This window comes from Amblyomma americanum, chromosome 10, assembly GCF_052857255.1.
Source record: "Amblyomma americanum isolate KBUSLIRL-KWMA chromosome 10, ASM5285725v1, whole genome shotgun sequence".
NCBI classification, from domain to species: domain Eukaryota; kingdom Metazoa; phylum Arthropoda; class Arachnida; order Ixodida; family Ixodidae; genus Amblyomma; species Amblyomma americanum.
The window spans coordinates 95,436,390-95,458,630 of record NC_135506.1 but is presented as its reverse complement, the minus strand read 5'-3'; the positions used below and the strand labels follow the sequence as shown (position 1 = coordinate 95,458,630).

General features: G+C 46.8%; 1 long non-coding RNA gene across 5 annotated transcripts in view; it reads right to left on the bottom strand.

The window, feature by feature from the left end:
* LOC144107057 (uncharacterized) overlaps positions 1-22,241 on the bottom strand; it is a 74,881-nt gene that overhangs the window by 16,237 nt on the left and 36,403 nt on the right. For 3 of the 5 annotated variants that reach the window (XR_013309204.1, XR_013309205.1, XR_013309208.1), the window contains exons 1-2: positions 8,604-8,700; positions 1,995-2,040 (exon numbers count right to left, since the gene is read on the bottom strand). This is a non-coding gene — a long non-coding RNA (uncharacterized LOC144107057). Of the gene's footprint in view, positions 1-1,994; positions 2,041-8,603; positions 8,701-22,241 lie in introns of those variants that run through there. The other 2 variants (XR_013309207.1, XR_013309206.1) reach the window with 2 other exon arrangements.

Sequence of the window (22,241 nt, the reverse complement as noted above, 5' to 3'; positions counted from 1 at the left end):
GGGATTCTTCGACGGCTGAATGACGTCGCAAAACAATTCTTCCATTTTATCCCGGATGGCTTGGTGTTCTCACGGCGATACATGGTAGTGGCTATGGCGGAGAGGTGGGGCGTGTTCTTCGGTTACAATGTAATTTTTGGCGAAGCGTTTTGTCGGACCTTGATGAAGACGACAAGCCGTCGCTGTAATTTTGAATGCTGCGTGTGTGACCATTGGTATTCCTGGGAAGGGCTGTGTTCATGTCGAAGGTTGTCTAGTTCTCTTGGTTAGGCGAATTATCTGTGTTTTAGCTGTAGAGGAGGAAAGCGCCTAGAACATCGGATACTTCTTAGAAGGCATTCGTCGTGACTCTGTTGAGGTGTCGGTATTCCCTGAATATTGACAGCAGCACTCAGCTCATTCGTCTTGGAAACCCGTCGCGCCTCAAGCGATGGCCAGCCCTCGGTCTAAGAGCAAGTGCATGTTTCCATCGATGATGTCCTCGATGTCCTCGGTACTCTTGGCACCCACCCGGACAATGACTCTTGACCGGTATGTAACGCTTGCTTCGTCATCGAGCACACTGAAGGCGATGGGCTGCTCCGGTGTTGTTTTCGAAGGCAGAGCTTCCTCCGCCAAAAATGTGATGTACTTGGATTGAATGTTGTGCTAACTCAATGTTCACTCAGGAAATCTTCACCACGTCGCGGGACCACTGCTGCAGGACTACAAAGATCAAGGGTAGGCTGGTCCGTTGACAGCCACCCATACAGTATCTCTCTGATTGCGTTCTAACCTGGCCTCCAGAGGTGCCGATTTGCGGGCCGTCCCAAGAGGTCGTCACTTTCTTTAGCTCAGCCTCCGACGGTCCACTAATGAAAGAGTAGCCAGCTCCTCGTCCACCAACGAAGTTACCGTGCGACCGTCAGCAGCCACTTCGAGGTCGGTCTTTCGTGTCTTCGCTTTGCAAGTTCGCCTTGATGTGTTACCTCGGCTTCTTCGGGAGCTGTGATCATATCAGAGGCACGTCGTTGTGGCTTCGCTGGTCGGCGGCGTCACTCATCGGTCTCGCTTTATGGTCGAACTTGCCTCTGTACGCGGCGTCCGCGTAGTAGGGGCAGTGTTTTGATGCGGTGTGGTCGGTGGAGGTTCCTCGGCGCTTCAATGGTGAACAACCTCGCCTCTGAAGTTTCCTGTCTTTAGTTTCTACTACGCGGGCTACGTCACCTTCCGCTCACCATGGCTGCGTAGGTGCGGCGTGGCGGCGTGAAACTCGAGGCTGATGAAGATGGTGATCCGGAAAAGCGATTCGGCACATACTGCTCTTGCCCCATGTTTACGATGAAAAATGGTCGCTGGCCGAGGCGTGGTCGCAGAGCGTCAAAAGAGAAGCAATGAAGCCCCATTCGCCTGCACGGGCAGTGCCGAAAGCTGTGGCTGGCTTCATCGCAGTGAAAGCAGTGTGGGCGGCATTGGTCGGAGGTCCTCTATGCCTCGGCCTCTGCTCCATGCCTCCATGCCTCCGCACTAGATTTATTCCAGTGTTCTGCGTGCTTTGAAATCAAATATATGACATTCTTTGCTTTGCCTTACTTTAGCATGTGTAATATTTTGATGAATGGCAAAATAAACCTTTGTTGAGATGTCGAGGCAGCCTTGCGTGTTCCTGTTGTTTGTACTTGTCTTTCACGCTAAATCTATGTCATTTAAAAACTTGTAGCAACTAGTTGCAAGTAAGCCGTTACTGACACGAATTTTTAGTGCGATTCATCATTGATCTGCATAACGTGGGCCCTAGGCAAATTTTCAAGTCTTTGGACACTCGGATGACGCAAAACTCCGGCAGCACCATGGTTTCAACCCAGTGTTTCTTGACGCCAGGTGGACCCTCTACATTAATGACACGGATAACAAGACAACGTTTCTTGTGGTCTCAGGCTGCAGCTGGTGCTACAACACAGCAGCGGCAGTTATTACGTGTAAGGTAGATGCCAAGAAATTAATTATCATATTACCTGGTTCCCGCACTGAAACCATCGTGGACGGCCAGGGATCATTGTCCTGAAATGCAACCAAATCAAAATTGGTTAGAGCCTGGCTGACATTTTGTTGCCCGGAAAGTGTGAGCCTGTGCGGCAGACAGCGAAGAAACGAAGTATAAGATTGGCTTCGATTAGACCACTCAGTGGCTTTCGGAAATTTCGCCAAATGTAAATTCCAGAGCGTAGGTTGAGGCTACATAATTTTGTATTATGTACATTTTATGTGTGTGCTTTAATCGTGCGGGATTGCGGACTCCTTTAAAGTTGGTCATGTCGTCAGTGCTTTTTGTTCAATGACAGCTCACACGTTCTCTCCTTGTGTGTCTGGTTCCTTTCTGGAAACTTTAAGATAATTGCGTACAAAGCAAGGCATTTATGACCGCAATGCCACGCGCGTCATTATACGAGGAAAAAATGTCTTTGCGAAAAGTGAAGAGGGAGCGTGCTAGCTTCCTAGCTTTTTAGTGGAGTTCTTACGGCACCCCTAAAGACAAAATGGCCATGAAAGGCGGGAAGAAGGGCTGCTTAGCCTACGCAGATTTAGAGCTGAAAGGGTGCCTTAAGGGCTCAATAACTCTACAAAAAAAAAACATCCTGTGGTTTGGCTACTTTTGGCAAGTACGTGTCGATCCGCAATCTCTTATTGCCTTAATTTTGGTGTGACCATTAGCTTAGAAGCTGTGTTTAAGTTAGCTGCTCAGAAGCACTATAATGCACCGACAAAGAAATCTCTGATGGCTCGCAGGGGTTGTAATTCTTTTACCTTAGTAGAGTTAATTTGTTTATCCGCTTTCGCCTGTTCGCCATGTAGATAGATAGATAAAGAGGAGGAGGGAAAGGCAGGGATGTTAACCAGAAAGGGGTTCCGGTTGGCTACCCTGCACTGGGGAAGAGGAATTAGGGGACAAAAGGGAGAAAGAGAGAAGGGGAAAAAGGCATAACGCCCACACACGCAAAACGCTGTCACAATTTGTCACTCAATCCACTCAATTCAGTAGGCAAAGATTGCCTTGTATGCCTTGAGGGCAGTCGGCTGCTGTGGCCACGAATCGAGGATCTTTTGCACTGTTAATAGGCGAGGATCGAGGCGGTCCAGGGAACAACACAGTGTATGTCTTGCACTCGAAAATGCTGGGCACTCACAGAGAAGATGAGCGATGGTCTCCTCACAACCATAGCTTTCACAGGCAGGGCTGTCGGCCATCCCCATCCGGAAATCATAGTGGTTAGTAAAAGCAACATCGATCCATAAACGGCGTAACAATGTTGCTTCGCGACGTGCTGAGTTATGTGGAAGACGAAGGCGCAGTCCAGGGTCCAGTGCCTTGAGGCGGAGGTTGCAAAACTCTCCCATGTTCCACGCTGAAAGTGTGAGCTCTAGCGCTAAAGGGCGAAGCCCACACGCAGCGTGAGGTCTTGATATTGAGATTCTCACTGGAAGTCTGTCGTTGTGAGCAGAACGCGCAGCCGAATCGGCCTGGTGATTACTGTTAATACCACAGTGTCCTGGCAGCCATTGGAAAATGATGTCATGACCTTTGGATACGGTGCCGTGGTACAGTAGACGGATCTCAGCAACAAGTTGCTCTTGTGACCCGCGGCGTAGCGCAGCTTGCAGGGCTTGAAGGGCTGCTTTGGAGTCGGTGAAAATCGTCCAGTCATATGGAGGTTCTTGACTGATGAACTCCACCGCAGCCCTTAAGGCTGCGAGTTCCGCACCAGTTCAATATGTTGGATAGGTCGTCTTCATTTTCATGAAGATGGATCTGGCCGGTATCCCCACCGACCCCGCAGAACAGGTCGAGTGAACTGATCCATCTGTGTAAACATGTATGCGGTGAACCCGAGGTAAACATGTATGCGGTGAACCCGAGCTTCATGAAGACTCCATAAGGGTGAGCACGGTCTTGACGCAGTTGTGAACTCCGATGGAAGATGTGCGCGATGGGCTTCAATTACATTGGCAAAAGCGAGGCGTTGCGAGGTGATGACAGAGAACTCGTGTGAGGTGCCGAATATGTGCTCTCATGGTGTCAACAGCAATGTATGTAGTAACAGGTTGTTTCCGGGCAACAAGAACAGTTGCTGCTGTTGATGCACATTTGCGCAGTTGAAGGCAGATACGGAGAGCTTGCGCTTGCACACTTTGAAGAGTCGTGATATTGATTCGCCATGTAATTGTGTGCAAGCGTCTACGTATGACCGTGAAAAAGCTGACTGAGTTTGAGCGTCCGAGTGCATTATCAGGAGGACAGCTTTTCTCTTATAGTAAAAGGCTTTCTTATTTGAATTTTTATACCATCAAAATACTCCTTCATGTAGTTCCATTATTAAGAATTTTACTGAAAAACAATTCGCTGGGTATATGCGGGAAAGCGTCAAAACGATCTATGCGAATGAAGTTCTGAAAGGCGCAAAAGACACACACACACAGGAAAAAAGGGGGATGACACCAAGAGGCGCTCTTTTTTGTCATCCCCCTTTTTTCCTGTGTGCGTGTCTTTTGCGCCTTTAAGAACTTCAATCAAGAACCAACTAGCCACAAAGCAAGTTCTTATGCAACGCATCTATGCGAGTTCCCGTTTCTGGTACCGACTGAAAAAGAAAACGCTATAACCACTGACATGTGGTAAAAATTACGCATAGAATAGAGGCGGTCCAGCCCGGTCCAACACATCCCCATTGACGCGTACACCGCTGCATTGCCCTCGCGACGTTGTAACTAATCTAGAGCTCAAAAACAGCCGACCACGAGAAGCGCCGGAGCACTTTTACACATGCTACATAGGTGTGCTTAGGGAAGCTAGTTTTTGTTTTTGCTCCCTTTTGTGGGACCTCATCGCATTTCGCAGGAACATAGAAGGTTCACCCTTTTCTTCCGCCATCAGTCGACGCGAGCGGCGCGGCAAAATGTTATTGCACAGTCGCAGCCTGATGATCATCTGTTCCACCGTCCGGCTCATATCTGTGAAATCCCAGAAGTTCCTCTTCATTCAATACATGTGATTTGTTGATGTTTTCCTTTTTTGGATAACGCCCTCGCTTCCATATGGTGCGTTTGACGAGTCAATAACTTTTCCAAACGCAGGGACTGCATCGAAGTGGTCACTAATGCAAAAGTAGTACCAACAGTGATCTTAAGTATTAGGCAGTGCAACAATACCTCCAACTATCACATCAGAATGCCTTCTTTTCCTCCTAATCAGGCAATGATCGATCTGGCAGCTTTCTTCCCAAAAGCAACGAATGGCTCGGCTTCAATGTGGGTTCTAACTCTTGTACCATAAGTAGTCAGCGCCCCAAACAGGTACGGCAATAGAAACAAAATAAGGATATGCACGCCCCGATAAAATAAACTGATTTCTTGGCATTCCTTTATCACTAACCAATAAAATCACGAATAATAATGACCTGAAAAAATAAATAAAGAACGATGCCTCCATTTTATTCCAAAAGAATTCTTGCGGACAAGCAGTCCGTTTTCTGCCGCTCTCAACATGAAGCTGGTGTTTTTTTATATTAGGAGTCGGGCTGTACACGTGAAAGTGGCCTGGTTTAAACACATTCAGAATCTGATCTTATTCTGGCTTCATATGATCACGGTGTTCGTGACGTCGACCAGCACGTTCGACTGGACAGTGTGTTGTGGCTGAGTCGTTCTATGTCATAATAGAAAGAATGGGTGGCCCAAGACGCCACTCTTAAAAAGGATTAAAAATGATCCCGCCGACAACGCTGGGAACACCAGTGCGAGCGACGGCTACGTTAATAGAGACGTTTAGCATACAGTGCATCTTACTACCGTTACCGTTCATAGATGGTGAATCTTTACCAACTAGTCCAGCTCAAAATCTTGGTAAGCCATGATCATACTGAAGTTTCGCGGACACCATCGCACATGATCGACTTTTACCGGAGGTTACCGCGGCACACATGTTTTACCGAGATACCGTAATTAGCGACGGTTGACGCTTTTTTACGTTTCCAAATTCGCCCTTCCTGTCCCCTAACCTCAATGAACACCAATCTTCATGCTTACGATAAACATTACATATTCGCGGATCGAAGCTACACTTCCTTCTGACGTCGTATATATTGCGTCAAAAAGCAGCCGATGCCAAGCGTAGCGCTGTGGCTTGTCCAGAGAGTGAGCGCACGATTTGCGTTTTTTTATGTATTCACTTATTTCAAATACTGCAAGCCTTGTATCGTCCAAGCACGAGCGGCAAAATCAATCACTTAACAACGAATTACAAGCATATACAGAGAATAATAGCAGAGAAAAACAAATGAAACCAACAAAACAAAAGCAAAAGAAGCAAGGAGCCGAAAGCAGGCATCTATACAAAACTGAAAAATAATGAAACAAGGAGGATACGTCCTGTTTCAATATTCCATGACTGAAAATGTGAAAAGGTAAGGCATTCACTTCACACGCAGTGCTAGGAATGAAGCTGTTTTTAAATGTATTTGTGCTGGCGAAAGTTGGCGAAAGTTCACCGAAGACTCTCAATCCCTCATTGTCAAGTGACATGCAACTTAAGAAGTATCTTATTTACTCACTACATTCACTTCCCCTGAGTATGGCACTGTGCACACAATGGATGAATTTCAGAACGTGTAAATGAGTTCCGACAGACGGCGCTGGCACAGCCGCGCGACTGCGCTATCGGCAGAAGACGCTTAAAGTTTCCTTTGTAAGTGAACGAGCGCACTGGAAACAAGGCCGAGAAGTGAGCTTGGTGCGATGTTACGAAATGCATCACAAGTGGCAGTTTCAAGGGCCGTCGTAAAGCAAAATCGAAACGGTGGAGACATTTTTCCTGCAACAACAACAGTGGCCTAAAATGTGAAGCCATCCTGAGCTGTTGTTCGGTTCGAGGAGTAGCCTCTTCGTCTTCCGCCACCTACAGCTCAAAGGGCCGTGATCCGACACCCATCTCCCCCCTTTTTTTATACTGCTTTTTTTCGCTCTGCTTTTTATTTTACAAAGGCAAAGAAAAGTGAAAAAATGCCTGTTGTATTTTTTTTATTTTATTTACGTACTGTAGGCAGGGTTGATTATTCGTGTGCGGCCAGCATTGCTCTGTGCTGCCAATGCCAACGCAGTTTTATTTTTTGTTTTCTTCGCGTCGCGTAGACAGGGTTGATTATCCGCGTGCGGCCAGCATTGCTCTGTGCTGCCAATGCCAACGCAGGGTCCGCTTATTCACCGCCGAACACGAAACACGCGCACCCGTGTTGATGCTACAACTTCCTGCGGCACGGTACGGGATTACGGTATCCTTGTAGTCTTTTCGGCTGCTTTTCTACGGTACGCGAGGTAGCATAACGTAACGTAGTGCAACGTGCTGACGTTAACATGGTACACTGTATGCTAAAGATGTCTATTAATTTTGGTTGACGAACTGTCGATCACATCCAAAGCGGCACCGGATCATAACGGGCGCATCGTAATACCAGGGCCATGAAAAAACGGAGCGAGCAACGAGATGTGCTTCCTTGCGCAGTCAAATCCCCTCTGCGCAAAAAACACGCCAACCACAATAGTGGAAACCGGAGGATTGCCCGTTGGCTTAGAGACAACCCGTCCGGCTTTGACTGTTTAATTCGTGAAAGACTCTCAGTGATGCCGCGAACCTTGCTTTTAGCGGTTCGTTTAACTCTCGCATCCACCAGCATCGTCCCAGTGGTGCTAGATTTGACGACCAGCTGGTGCTAATATCGGCAGCATGCTTCACGGCCGCATTAAGATGTTTTCTTTATTTTGAGTAGTAACATGCTAGAAAGCCCAACATACCTTGCAGCTCAAGAATAATATCGCAGTTCCTTGCAATGTAGAGGGAGAGAGAGGCCGAGGAAAGGAAAATGAAGGAAGTTGGCCTGACAATGACTATTCGACTAACCCACACGTTACACAAGTAAAAAGATAGGCAAAAACAAACTAAGCATAACAGTTTCCCAACGGTGAGTCCTAACCTCATTTTCAAGATTTTCCTCATATGCGCCGAGGGATTGTGGACTGAAGCACTTCGATCTCTTCTCCCTTTCAGCAATGACAAGAATGACAATTTTTTTCTCAGTTTAATACGACGAGTACTACGTGTGTTCAAACACGTTCCTACGGCTTTCAAAAGGCTCGGTTGTTAATGGCGTTTTTACTTACGCGTTGCTACCAAGCGCAACTCTCGCTACGGCAGTGAAAGGCCTGATAACTTGAGCGGCAGAAACATAAGATTGTACGGCTTCGTTGTAGCATAAAAAATTGCTGTCACGTGGCTTCATTCGACTGTTATCGATTGACGTGCGCAACGGCCGATTCTGGAGACAGTGAGTGCAAGAAGATCCCCGCAACCAAAGTCGAGAAGAAAAAATTAACCGATTTGTACAAACGAATTTGTACCGCTATGGTCTGGCTGTGCACGGCTGTTTAAAGAGGCACTTTTTGATCCTACCGAAAACAGAAAGCAGAACATGTACTCATTATTTGTAGTGCTATATCTCTTCCTATCTGGCCTCTAAAATTCAGCGCTTGTTCATTTCCTAGAGACCCTCATGCTCATGCAGATGACGCATACTCACTCCACAAAAGCAGAGGAAAGCAGTAAAAGGAGGGGAAAAATCGCGCTACAATGCATCTCGACAAAGCCGCTGTATGCAGACGGTAAAAAGACAAGTGAAATTCGCTAGGAAGGCATCTGTGACATTTATATGGCATATAGCTTTCAAAATTGCGTCCTAAAACCTTTGTATTCGCATAATGAGTTAAAACGGTACTCCATCAATGTCGAACAAAAAACGGCTTTACCGTGCACTTTCACAAAATTACCTTGCGTAATTGGAGCCAAATAAGAATTTAAATTCACCCCAATCTCCTATATGGTATTCTGGCTTTTAGGCATAAAAACAAGAAGAAATTATTAGCAATGGGAATCTGTTTAGACAGTTTTGTTCCTGGAGCCTTCGAATATTTAACTGTTACTGAAACACTGGCACTCCCATTATTTTCTGTTTCTTGTTCTTTTCACATATCTGTTTTCTGTAAATTATTGTTTGTTGCTCTTAAGTTACTTTCGGTCTCAAATCAGCATCGCATACAGCCGTGGTGTCAAATATGAAGCAATCAATAGAAGCAAACAGACACAAAGCTTCCAAACATGTTATCCAATTAGTGAAAAGAAAGGCATTGCTGCGCTCTTCAATCCGGCTTCTCTACCGTCACGACTGTTTATTTTGAACACTAGCCATTAATTGTGTATGTTCCCGCATTTTGATTTCTTCCGGTAGAAATATATTGGCGAGGGAAGCTCCCCGCTCCGAGCAGCAGGTGTGTGCACGAAAATTTCTCGTGTTAAAAAATGCCTCTGAGACTCTCAACAATTTCCAGTCCATCTATCACAACGCCAGGAGAGCCTTGTCATCGGCAAACGTAATAGAACTCAATTAGTCTCCTCCTTATTCCACAGGAGAACTAATTGCGGAAAAGAGCGAATCAGCATAAAAGAATCTGCCGGTACGTCCTACTGCACTCTGCACATGTCTTGGACAACGACTGCTTCCTGTTCACTGTTTACTGTGATTAAATTTTCCCAGTAGGCGCCCGCGAATCCACTTTATTTAATAGAACGTATTTTTGGGCGAATTGGTCACAATTCATCTTTGGTACTAGGCGCGAACACACACAGAACACAAGGAAGGGAACGGGACAAAGCGCCACTTTGTTTACCACGTGGCAATTGCGACTGGTGCTAGGCATGGATAATGAAACAATTATAAGATCAGTGTCGCAGCGAGCGAGCCCACATAGACATTGTAGCTCAAGACAGCAAAGACATCTAGAAGACGCATAAGACTTGAAGACGTGCGCATTAGTAGCACGTCTCGTTAACGCCCCACTCCTTTAGGTGCGTTGTACATATTTGCAATGTGACTGCTTGTAATACCTCAACTCCTGAAAGGGTCGTCTCGTAGTCCGCGTCGTTCGTAGCACAGGGGGTTGAACAAGACATAAGGGGCTGTATTTTGTAACGGTTCATTGCTTTTTTTTTGTTTTACTTCGCCGTTGTTTCACCAAATGGAATGCTATTGCAAGTGAAAAGAAAACGGCTAATTACAGACATGTCTGTTGAGGTTGCTGTGCTGCCGGGTGTCACCGTCGTACTGCCGCACACAGCCTCGCAGAGTCATATAGGCTGTGCTGCGCCAATTAGTCGCAGGAACGATACGCAATTTCGTTTTCTAGGGATATGCACCGGTAATGCTTGTCAGGCCTGTCAAAAACATCGTGGTGCTCCATCATTGTTCAGCGCCAGATCTGGTCCGCCGATGCGACATTAGCGGGGGGCATAACTCTGCAGGTACATGGTGTCATGGGCGTGTTTTTGCTAACACTAGTGTGAAGTCTTCTCCCACTGCCTACGTCACTCGGAGCAGCAGCCGAGGCAAGAAGACCAAAGGGGCAGAAAACGGAGTGAATCGCTAGAAAATACGGCCCCACGACTTCACTGAATTCAAGTGTAAAGGCAGAGCTATGCTGCCATCGAAATCTGTCGTGAGGTTTGGCGACATTTTGCGAAGTTCCAAGCTTGGAATTAATATTTCGCGAAACTTTACCGTTATTGCTCACGACTCGAAACCCTTGAGAATATACAGGATTTTGTAATCCAATTCTAGAGTACCGGGTCTAGAGAGCGCCCTACCAATAGTGGAATAAAACATTAAAGTATACATCTGTTCTCAGGAAAGTTTTTACTCATGCATATCACTGGACAGTTTATTCTCTTTTTATGTTATTTTTCTTTTATTCCAAATATATAAGGAAATATCAATACCAAAGCAAGATATAAGCAATAAAATTAAAGTAGATCAAACATGTGACTTCTCATATACCGCTGCTTTCGTAAATGCCCTGCCGTCAGATGGTCAATTCTTGCAAAGAAGAACATCAAAACTATGCTTTCTGATTTTCGTAATATATACCAAGGCATCAGCGTATGCAGCTCATGCAACAATTATTCATCATATAGTGCTCATCAAATTCAGTAAACTATGCCTATTAACTGAGAGAAACCCAAGCCACGCCTGGCGCCGGCTAATAACATGCAACTGGTGACGTGCGGGGACGGGTATATGCCTCAAACCAGTGTTTTGTCGCAGCCGCCGTCGTCCCTTCGGCGCATGCGTACGCTGCAGGATTCTTATTTTTATTCAGTTTTCTATGTGCGCTACCAAAGTTTGTAGCTCATGGCGAACCTTTTGCTCCGAATTCCTTCCAGCAGAAAAAATTATAGAAGAGCCTTCACCACTCATTATTTCGGAAAAAAACCCGTGTATCGACAATTAGTTGGCAAACATAAAATCGACAGATGTACTATTGAAATGCGTGATAAAGATTAAAATGCATTTGTGTATAAAGGGCGCAAATCATAGACAGAGAAATATTTCAGCTATATGCTGCGTGCTAAAGTAAGATATAGCTATATGCCAAGGGTTCGTGTGGTACGCTCATGCTTATTGTTGTTTCGAGAATTTATATCCTAACACGAGCTTTTGAGTAATGCATGCCGTAGCTTGAGCTCTCTGCTTTGTTTCATTTCACCTCTGGCTTTGCAGCGAGCTCAAGGGTCGCGCCGCTCCGCACAAGAGAACTGGGGCAATAAGCAACACGATGGACAGGACCTTGTTTCATGCCGAGCTCTCAAACAACTTATCGCACTCCCTATTCGTACCCATGTACTCATGCGTCATCTGCGCGGCCATTCATGTACGTACCGCCTTTATACTTAGCTGGTTGCTTTGTATTCATGCTGAGATTTCAACGTGGGCGAAGCTTCTTCAGCCGCGTGAACTGACAAATGCTGGGCTGGATTCGAATACCACTGGCGGTTCCGAGAGACGTTGACACAAGGAGGTGCAGGAGAAGGTATAGTTGACTTCGCACCGTTTAGGGCTTCGCTTTAGCTTAAACTGTATTTTCGAAACTGGTACGGTTTGTGATAGCAACCGAGAGCAGAAAAAAAATTACAGCGGATTTTGCCATCTTAGCCAAAAGTAAATTATGCGCGCCAGCATGTCCTGTTTCATTTCGCTTTTAGTTAAATGCTAGGGTTTCAATGTTTCAATGTTAGGCCTTAGGCAAAGATCGGCGAAATCGGTGATTGTGGACCTTAGTGGTACCGCAATGTAAAACTTTGGGACCCCTCAACGCACCATAAGAGGACATTGAGATAGCGGTGGGTTCTGGATTCATTGCTCACGGATGGAATTTGATGAAGACAACGGCGTGCAGTGCACAGAGCAAGAGAGAGAGAGAGAAAGAAATACAAACGGAAAGGCAGGCAGTTTAACTAGGGAGCGCCCGGTAGGCTACCCTACACGTGGGAAGGGGGAACCGAGGGAGAGATAGAGAGGGGAGAGAACAAAGGGAGATGATCATTTTCCCACATGTCCAGAGGCCATTAATTGCAGGGTAAACAGGGCATACACTGATTGTTCACAACCTTGCACTCAGTCCTGAGTCTTTCAAGAATTTGAAAAGTGCCTTCAGAACTGTCCTCTGCGATGAAGGCTTACTCCAAAGACCCATAATGTTGACTTCAGTAAGGGGCCGAGGATCTAAACGGCGGAGTGTTGCAGCCAGGAGTGCACACTCAAGCAGAAAACGAGGGCAGTTACAAAGAAGGTGTTCTATAGTTTCGTTGCACCCACAGATCTCACACGTAGGAGAGTCTGCCTTTGCGATTAAGAGGGAGTAGGCATTTGTGAACGCCACTCCCAGCCACAGGCGACACAACAGCGTAGCATCGCAGCGGGAGAGGCCGGACGGAGGAGTGAGTTGAAGTAAGAGGTCTAGGCGGTGCAGACGGCATGTGGAGTTGCCAGTAGAAGACCACGACACTAAAACTTCTGTTCGGCCAAGCATTCGCAGATGTCTTGCTGCGTCGGCTCTTGTCAACGGTATCTGGACAATGTTGGCACTGCCGAGAGCCGCTCGATCTGCAGCGTCAGTTGCGTCGTTTCCGACAATGCCAAAGTGTCCCGGTATTCACTGGAAGACGATGTGATAACCCTCTTCCTGCGCCTGGTATTGGAGATGTCTTAATTCAGCTACGAGTTCATCGTAATCGCCATGGTGCGAAGCAGAATTAAGACACTGTAGGGGTGGTTTTGAGTCGCAGAACACAGCCCATTTGTGGGTTGTCTGTGCACCCGTATACTGCACAGTTGCACGAAGAGCGGCCACTTCTGTTCCGGTGGAGGTTATCCAATGCGAAGTTTGCTGGATAATACTGGTCTGTCTCGCAGGAAGGACCACGGCGTAGGATAAACTTGTACCTGAGACCGATCCATGTGTATACACATGAGTGCCGTCACTATATGCGGCGTGGAGTAGGTAGAGTCTCAACTGTTTAATGGCCGGTGTCGATAAGTTCGATTTTTTCGTTATGCTCGGAATTGTAAGGCGCACGCATGGCTCCCGCAGACACCACAGCGCAGAGGAAGGCCGTGCTGCCGGGGTGAACTGTGATTGAATGGACGACTGGTGGGCTGCTATAACCTTTGAAAACGCGGTGTGTGGTCTTTGATCCGCCACTGACACAAGGTGGTGCTGGGGAATCCTTGTTAGATGCTGTGTTTGGATCCGCAGGGTGTCGAGGGTTATATATATCGAGAGGGGGTAGTCCTGGGCGATTGCAATGGTAGCAACTGTTGATACGCTGCGGGGAAGGCCCAGGCATGTGCGAAGTGCCTGACCTTGTATAGTTTGGAGGGCACGCAAATTCGTCTTGAATGTTCTGGAAAGCACTGGTGCACTGTACTGCAAAAATGCCAAAAAAGTGCTCTGTAGAGTTGCAGCATTGTTAGAATCGACAAACCCCATGATTTACCGCCAAGAAATCTGAGCAGGTGTGATAGAGATTAGCTTTCTCTTTACAATGCTGCAATGCGGGCTCCATGATAAATTCCGATCTATAACAATTCCTAATAAACGATGAGATGCACCATAGACAATGACATGACCGCCAATAGTTAGCGGGTAACGAATCATACTTTTGCGCCTAAATGCCACTATAGCGCACTTCTCGGCTGACCCGCTCAGACCTTGCTCTCGGAGATAAGAGGAAGTTATGGTTGCTGCCCTCTGAAGTCTTGCTCGCACCTGGAGACACGTCACAGAGGAGGCCCATATGCAGATGTCATCGGCATACAAAGAGATATGGACGGTATTAGGTAGGTAATGCTAGAATCTTATAAGTGATAGATTAAACAAAGTACGACTGAACACTCCGCCCTGGGGCACGCCCCAGTAGCTGTAATGCACGGGTGTGGAGCCATCTTCACACATAAGAAAAAATGTTCTTTTGGTCAGATAGCTTTGGATCCACCTATACATCAGTCCACCAATTCCAACAGCCTCTAGATCATAAAGGATTGCCTTATGTGTCACGTTATTGTATGTACCTTTGATATCAAGGAAAAGTGCCGCGAACATGCGCTTCTGGCGTTTCTGTTGCTGTGCTGTGGACACAAGATCAATGACGCTGTCTATAGAGGAGGGACCCCGTCGGAAACCCGCCATTGAGTTAGGATACACATTATTGTGCTAAAGGTAACCCTCAAGACGCGCCATAAGCATTCTTTTCATGACTTTTCTCACACAACTGGCCAAAGCCATTGGCCTGAATGATGAGAGGTCGTGTGGGGGTTTCCCTGGTTTTTGTATTGGTATCATGCGACTGGATCTCCACTGGGGAGGAACAACTCCGTCTTGCCATGAGTGGTTGTAAAGGCTGAGTAGCTCTCTACGCGCGTCGTGGCCAAGGTGGCACAGCACAGCATACGTAATGCCGTCTAGACCTGGTGCTGACGAACGCTGACTTTCTGCAAGGGCAGCATCGCATCACGTTCCTCACGAGTAAAGGCAACATCCATCGTTGAATCCCGTGATGAAGGAGGAACATGCTGGGAACCCGAGGTAGTCACTGCACCCGCGATTGTCCTGCAGGAGTCAGTTGCAACTTCAATCTGGTGACGGTTTTGATGTAGAGCCAACGTATAGAAAGGCTGTCTTTGCTGTAGAAGCGTTCGAAGCCCCCGCACTGTCCGCAAAATGAGGGACATGGGCTTTCGATGATCCAGAGATTGACAGAAGTACCTCCGGCGCTGTTCCGCCACCGTGTTCATTCGTCGCTTCATTTTCGTCTGCAAAGGACGCGCCTCTCTGAGGTTCGTTACGCATTTGGTCCGTCTGTAACGTCTTTCTCAACGCCGACGAATAGCGCGTAGGTGGTCTAATTCGACATTAAATTCGGTGCGCATTCTAGTTGTCGTGAGGAAGCCTTTAGCAGCCTTCATTTTTGTTCCTATAATGTCCTCCAAACTGGAAATGAGGGATTCTTTGCACGCCTCTTCCATTGTAGTTTTAAATGCCGTCCAATCGATGTGCGCGTGTTTAGCTGGGCCGGACGCCCCAAGACCTGGAATCTTCAGGTAGGTGGGTATGTGGTCACTACCGTGGGCCTCTGCATCACAAAACCACTGGACACGCCAGCGCAGAGACCCCGAAACTAGCGTCAGATCCAGGCAACTTACGTATGAATTGTCTCGCAGGTATGTCGGGCTGCAGTCATTCATTACGTAAAGTTCATTTTCTGAAGCAAATAAGGCCAGATTCCTCCCTCTGGCGTTGATTACAGGACCTCTCCACAGTTTGTGGTGGGCGTTGAATTCTGTGCTAATAATCCAAGGAGCCCGGGTTGCCTCCATAATTGTGTCCAGCCTCTCGCAGTCCAATTGAGAGGAGGGGAGAGAGACGCCGCCATCAGTGTGAACTCTATGGATGCTTTTTTGACTATGAAACACACGTACTGACTGTCATCGTGGGGTTGAACTGTGCAGCAAACGTACGTTATTTCGGTGCGGATGTAGACCAGAACTTCGCAGCGCTCCCTGTATATTGGAGCAAAAAAAGGGCTCGTACCCGGACAGCCAGATTGCTTGGGATAAGTTAGGTTCAGAGATGACTAATATCGGGAAGTGGTTGTTGAAAACATATTGCCGAAAACTTGCGATTCGTGACTTTAGGCCTCTTGCGTTCCACTGGAAGACCGCAGCGCCCCTGACATCCCCATGAAACGTGGCTAGCTGGCTAGCCATTTTGTTTTAAAGATCTTGTAGTGCTGGAACCAGAGAGTTCAGCACCAGTAAGACGCTTCGGGCAGTTGGCGATTGCAGGGCCTGTATCAGAGGGCGAATGGCGTCGACCACCGTCCTAAGGATCACGAGGGCTTGGCGATCTTGCTCTGGGAGCCCTTCTCTAAAGACAGGTGAGCTCGGCGATGGGGGCTTTCGCTGAGGAGGCTCAGCAGGACGTAACGGCGGAAGCGCTCGCCAAGCATCCGCACACGAAGAGGTCTGATTACCCTTGCCGATATTTCGCGGACTGGACACACTTGTACGTGGCGGCACGGGAGGAGGTTGAGAACGAGGTGCCGTGGGCGCGTCCATGTGGTTGCTTTTTACAATAGACTTTCATGAGTTCTTCTTGCAGCGAGAACGCCTTTTCCGAACAGTCGCGATAGCTTCACGGTGGGTAGAATTGTCCCGGAATAAAAAAACGCCACGCTCGTTTTTTATGCGCGGACAAATCTTAGGTGAGGTGTCATGAGGCTCGTTGCAGTTGGAACACTTAAGCACTTGTGCATTACAGGATTCAGCGCTGTGAGCTCCGGCACAACGATAGCACACTCGCGTGTTGTCGCAGACCCCCTCACATGACCCAGTTTCAAACATTTGTGGCATTGCAGGGGTTTTGGAATAAATGGCCGCACGGCCTGACGGAAATGGCCCACCTTCACGTGTGATGGAAGACTGTTGCCTTGGAACAAAATCTTCACGCAACCACAATTGCCCACACGTCATACCCGTAGAATTAGGGTGCCTTCATTTGCCGGCCTCATGAGTATGGGCAAATCATCTCGCGTAATAGCCTCGTCGACATCATAGATTACGCCGGAAGAGGACTCATCCCTGTAGATTGGGATAAGAGTACGTACTGATAAACCGTCGAGCTTAGTTCTGGCCCGCAGTGGTTACAGCGCAGCCGCATGATGGACGTCAACGGCTACAATGTTCTTCTGCGAATTCACTTGAACGCCTTTGATTTCGTTAGGCACGAGGGCCTCGAGTTCTAACGAGACGACATGGCTGTTAAGGCGCCTCATGTTTTCAGTTGGCTGCATAGGAAGGACGAGGATGGTGTGTGCCTGCATGTTGCCACTTTTTTTTATACAGTAGACTCACTGGATGTCGATCCGGCTCTTAGAAGTCTTCTCTTGGTCTTCCAGCTGAGGTAAGACTCAAAGCCATCCTCACTGCTGGCCTCGCTGAGGTACTCGATGGTGTCATCGCTGTCGGGGTCGCTCGGACGGCTGCACCGCTTCCTCGACGAGCTCGAGGAGGAGGCCGCCAGGCCATTCGAATGCCCAGGAGGGTTCAGATCCATCGCCGTATGACGGCGGACGGTATCCCCGCAGTATACACGCAAACACACAGAAAAAAACGGGAGACCGACAGAAAGCGTTCCACAAGGATGCACTTCGTCATCTTCGTCCCCCACACACAGCAAGAGAGCGGCGGTTAAGCACGAGACGTGGTCAGTTCCCCCGTACAGTGGCCCGCGAAGCTGGTCTGTTCGCGCCGCCACTGGTTCGGAACCCAAGCGCGGATAGGTTTAGAACCAACAGCGCGTCAATATTTATTTTATTTCTGCAAGCGTAGCTCGCTTCAGACAAACAGCCAACGTGGTTTTTTCCGACAATGGAAGCCTTAGTGCTTCCGAAACAGAAATTTGCGACTTTACAGGTTTTGTGCGTCACGAAATCGCGACGAGTGATGTGTGTGACGGATGCGGTGCAGTGGAAACACTACAACACCTGCTCCTTCATTGTACCGCGTTCGCCAATGCTTGTCGCGATATGCTCGCGGCCTATAGGGCGCAGGGCATACTACCAGACTCCATCAAGACGCTATTAAGGCCGCAGGGCAGTGCGCGCACTCGTGAGCGAACTTTGGTGAGCCTCAGTGCATTCCTAGAACACACGGGCTTGACGTCCCGTCTGTTCTCCGTCAGGTAGTTACACGCAGTGACCGAATGCTCCGCGAGTTCTACCTTGAACGATTAATAACTGGACGCCCCACTCCAGTTTTAACTAACACAGTGCTGTGCGCGTGTGTGATTTAATTCCTCTAAAATAAACTAATCACGCGCACAACCTGGACACATTTCTTATTGTGTAAATAGTTTGTACATATTACTTCTCCCCCTATCCTCTCTTCCTGTCCCTTCACCTCTTTCATTTCATTTCTCCATTCTGCCTGCTATCCTTTATTTCCGCTGCCCCAGCTCAGGTGCTTCAGTATCGATGGCAGATGCCGGGGCTAGCAAAAATCTTTTCCTTCCTTTTTACTGTTACTTTTAATAAAACTACTACCACCAGTACAGGTTTTGTTGTCAGAAGAGATTATGAAGCTATGTGCAGCGAGGAAGGGAAGCAAAATTAATTGAGATCCGAATGTATGCGTCACGCTCGCTTAAAAAGATACATGTTATCCAGGTGAATCAGCCTTTGCATAGACGAAGCACTTCACAATTAACACTGTACTTTCGCTGAAGTAGTTCTGGAAAGTTTTCCGTGATTGGTCGCGCCTGTTGCTTGTCTCGGTGTCGTGAGCTTGTGCGTGCTGACGCTCAAGTTGATAGGTCAACTCTTCAGAAGACAAGTCGGAAAGGGGAGGTCAAAGTCTGCATCGTCTACATGTGCATACCGCCTGAGAACGCTGGCATAGTAGGATATAATAGCCAAACGTCAACTTGCTGCGTCACTTTTTTTTCATTATGTGCATTAGACCTTTCGGTCAACACCTGTTCCTAAATGAGGCCCTCAGGCAGTCTCGCCGCCGCAGGCCGTCGGCAAGAATCCCGTCAAAAGCGGCATGTGTTCGCGTGCCACTAGGCCCACTTGGCGGGTTGTTATCTTTTCAAGACATGCTTCGAAAACTCGTTACACGACTATGAAGCTGCAGATGCGACCACCGGGCAGAAGCTCAGAGAAGCAGAAACCGATCGTCTTCATTGTGGGCTTGGCGCAGCACACGATGGTCGTGCTGCGCCATTCTTCTCGTCGCCATTCTTCTCTGCACTACTTTTGCTCTATATTGAAGGAACAACCTACGGAATTTGTACCTGCATGTTTCACAGTTAAGTCTTGTCATTGCCCGCTGCTATTCAAACATTTGACAAGCAAGGAACCGTAAGATCATCGGCGTTGTAAAGGCTGCTTTAAATGCTTTTTCAATTGTTTTCTTAAAGCTTCACCTAAAAATGCTAGAACAGGGATCGATTCTCGCATCTGTGGCAAGCTAGTGTCAAGCTTATCTTCAGTAGTACATGAATCGTGTTCAGCCAGCAGTGAACAGGCCCAATCCTATTAGTTTTCAATATTGCTGATTCCTGTCATAACATGATAATGTGCTCCTCGAGTGCAGTATTCATCTAATGCTCGAAACGAGCAATTGCGCTTTGACAGCTTATTAGAAGCTTCATGCCGCCATATATGATTTGGCGTGCCACCTGTCAGCAGTTTCAAGGGTGGCATAGCAGGGTAATGAGAGTGAAGTATGGCTAATTCGCTGACATTGATGTTTGAAAGTATACGCGCTGCATGATACTGAAAACAAGGGGCAAGAAAACAACATACGGCAGGTGTTCCTTCTTGCATATAACCTTTTATTTTAAAAAGAACAATATATGAGTTAGGAGGGAAAATTTTGCACGTGCAGAATACGCGCCAGGGAGTCACAATAATCAGAGAGTGAAATTACACAGGTCATTTGAAAACCCGCTCGATCATAAATAATGTTCTGGCCCAAGCATTCCAGCCTGCCACGAATTTTTTGTTTTAAATGACAATGGACTACAACGTTTTCGTTAATCTTGATTAGTTTCTGTGCAAGCTGCGCCTCCCTTAGCGAAAAAAGGCTGTGCTAGAAATGCATTTCGAACACACTTATTAATTTCATATTTATTTTACATGTTTGGTCCCTATGCTTAAGTTGCATTACGAAGGCATTCTAAGTATTCTAGGATTAATATTTTGAATATTCTTAGAAATGCATGAAAAATACATTTTCTGTCCGCTTAGCATATTTATTATGTATTAAAGATATACTAAAATAGACATTAAATACATTACAATATATATATATATATATATATATATATATATATATATATACATATATATATATATATATATATATATATATATATATATATATATATATATATATATATATATATATATCATTCCTGCATTACACATATACTAACTTCGGCTCGGCTTAAAAAGGTGTACTAGTCAGGTACACCGGAAAATACTGATCAATGTTGTAAAGATCAGAAGTAATGACTGAGCTGATAATGACTGATGAGCATCAGTAGAAAGACAATCCCACAGAAAACGCGTTCTCATCAAGAAGTTTATGATCATGGAAGGTCGCGTGACGGGGCCTCAAATGAAATGATGTCGCCACAGAAGGAAATGCTGACGAAAAGTGACATCAGCAAACAAGAACTGCTCCGACAAGAGCCATACTTGGCTTGGCTTATATATACCACCCGAGAGGAGACACATTTTCTTGCCCGGTGAGGCGCTTTTTGCGCGAAGACTGTGGGCCCCCAAAATGCCGCACAAGCGTCGGAGTGGCAGCGTCAGAATCTGCGGTCTATGTAGAATCGAATTGTTAGTCGTAACTTGCGTCAGGCATCGGTCAGGAGTCGAACTGTCAACGAACAAATACGTTGGCGTCTAAGGGAGCCGGTCGGCCTTGCCAGTTGGGGTCCTTTTCGCTGGCATGTTCGGGCCCGTAGGCGCGCATGGCCTCATTGCCTGTATAATGCTATCACACTCACAACAAGTAATTTAAATAAGTGGTGATTGCCTTTCTGCTAGAAGTTAACACAAATTAATGGACGACTGAAAAGGCAGAATTTTCACCGTTCCTACAAACGCGATTTTCAGCACTAGGTTGTTACTCGGCAGCTTGAAGTGTGCTGCAATTATGATGGCACGGACTACCCATTTCTTAGAATGGAAGTATACTATGCACGCATTAATTTCGTATTTACTAAAGTACACTTTAAATGCATTGCCAACACGTCATTCCCGACACGCGATTTCGTGCACTAGCTGTTACACGGCAGCTTGAAGTGTGCTGAAAACACGTTTGCGCGGACAGCTCATTCGTTAGAATTGAAGTATACTATGGACGAATCAATGGCGTATATGCAGAAATACACTTTCAATACACAGCCAACATGCAAAGGTCATTGCCCGAAACGCAATTTTGAGTACTAGATTGTTCTACGACAAGTAAAAGAGTGCTTCAAATATGTTTAAAAGGAGTGCACTTGTGTTAAAATTGGAGTATACTTAAGAGGAATTAGTTTCAGAATTGCGAGAGTACACCTTTAATACATTGACAAGAAGCTAAAACCACATACATATTTTTTTCACGTGTTTGAAACGTGCTCGAATTATGCTTTAAGTGGAGCATACTTCGAATGAATTTATTTTTTATTTACGAAAGTACACTTTTAATACATTTACAAGATACTAAAACCGCACACACATTTTTTCACGTGTTCCAGACGTTCTCGAATCATGCTTTAAGTGGTGCATACTTCGAATGAATTAATTTCATATTTATGAAAGTACACTTTTAAAGAGGCTCTGAAACACCTTCCGAGGAAAGCACATCAACTCGGTCAATCACTGCATTTTGTTGTCATGAAAACCTGAGCCAAATAATACGCTTCTAATGCAACAGAGGACCCACAATCATGCGAGGAATTTGGCGAGCCGTTCCCGCAACTTTTTCATGTTCACACCCTCCTTCGTAGCTCGCATCTGCGCATACATGGTGTGAGGTGGCCATTGGTTAGATTCCTTCAGACGTCAGGCAACTACCAAGGCCGCGGCCAATAAGCCGGGTAGCTCCGTCGGGTCAGGTGGTGATGGTGGTGAAAAGACTTTATTTAATGAAAGAGGTGAGGCTCTTTAAAGAGCCCCGCAATGGGTGGAGTCCTTATTCCGGGGCCCCATTGGTCGAAGCCGCCGGCTTAGGCCTCTTGACCAAAGCCTTTTGGGCCTGAAGGCT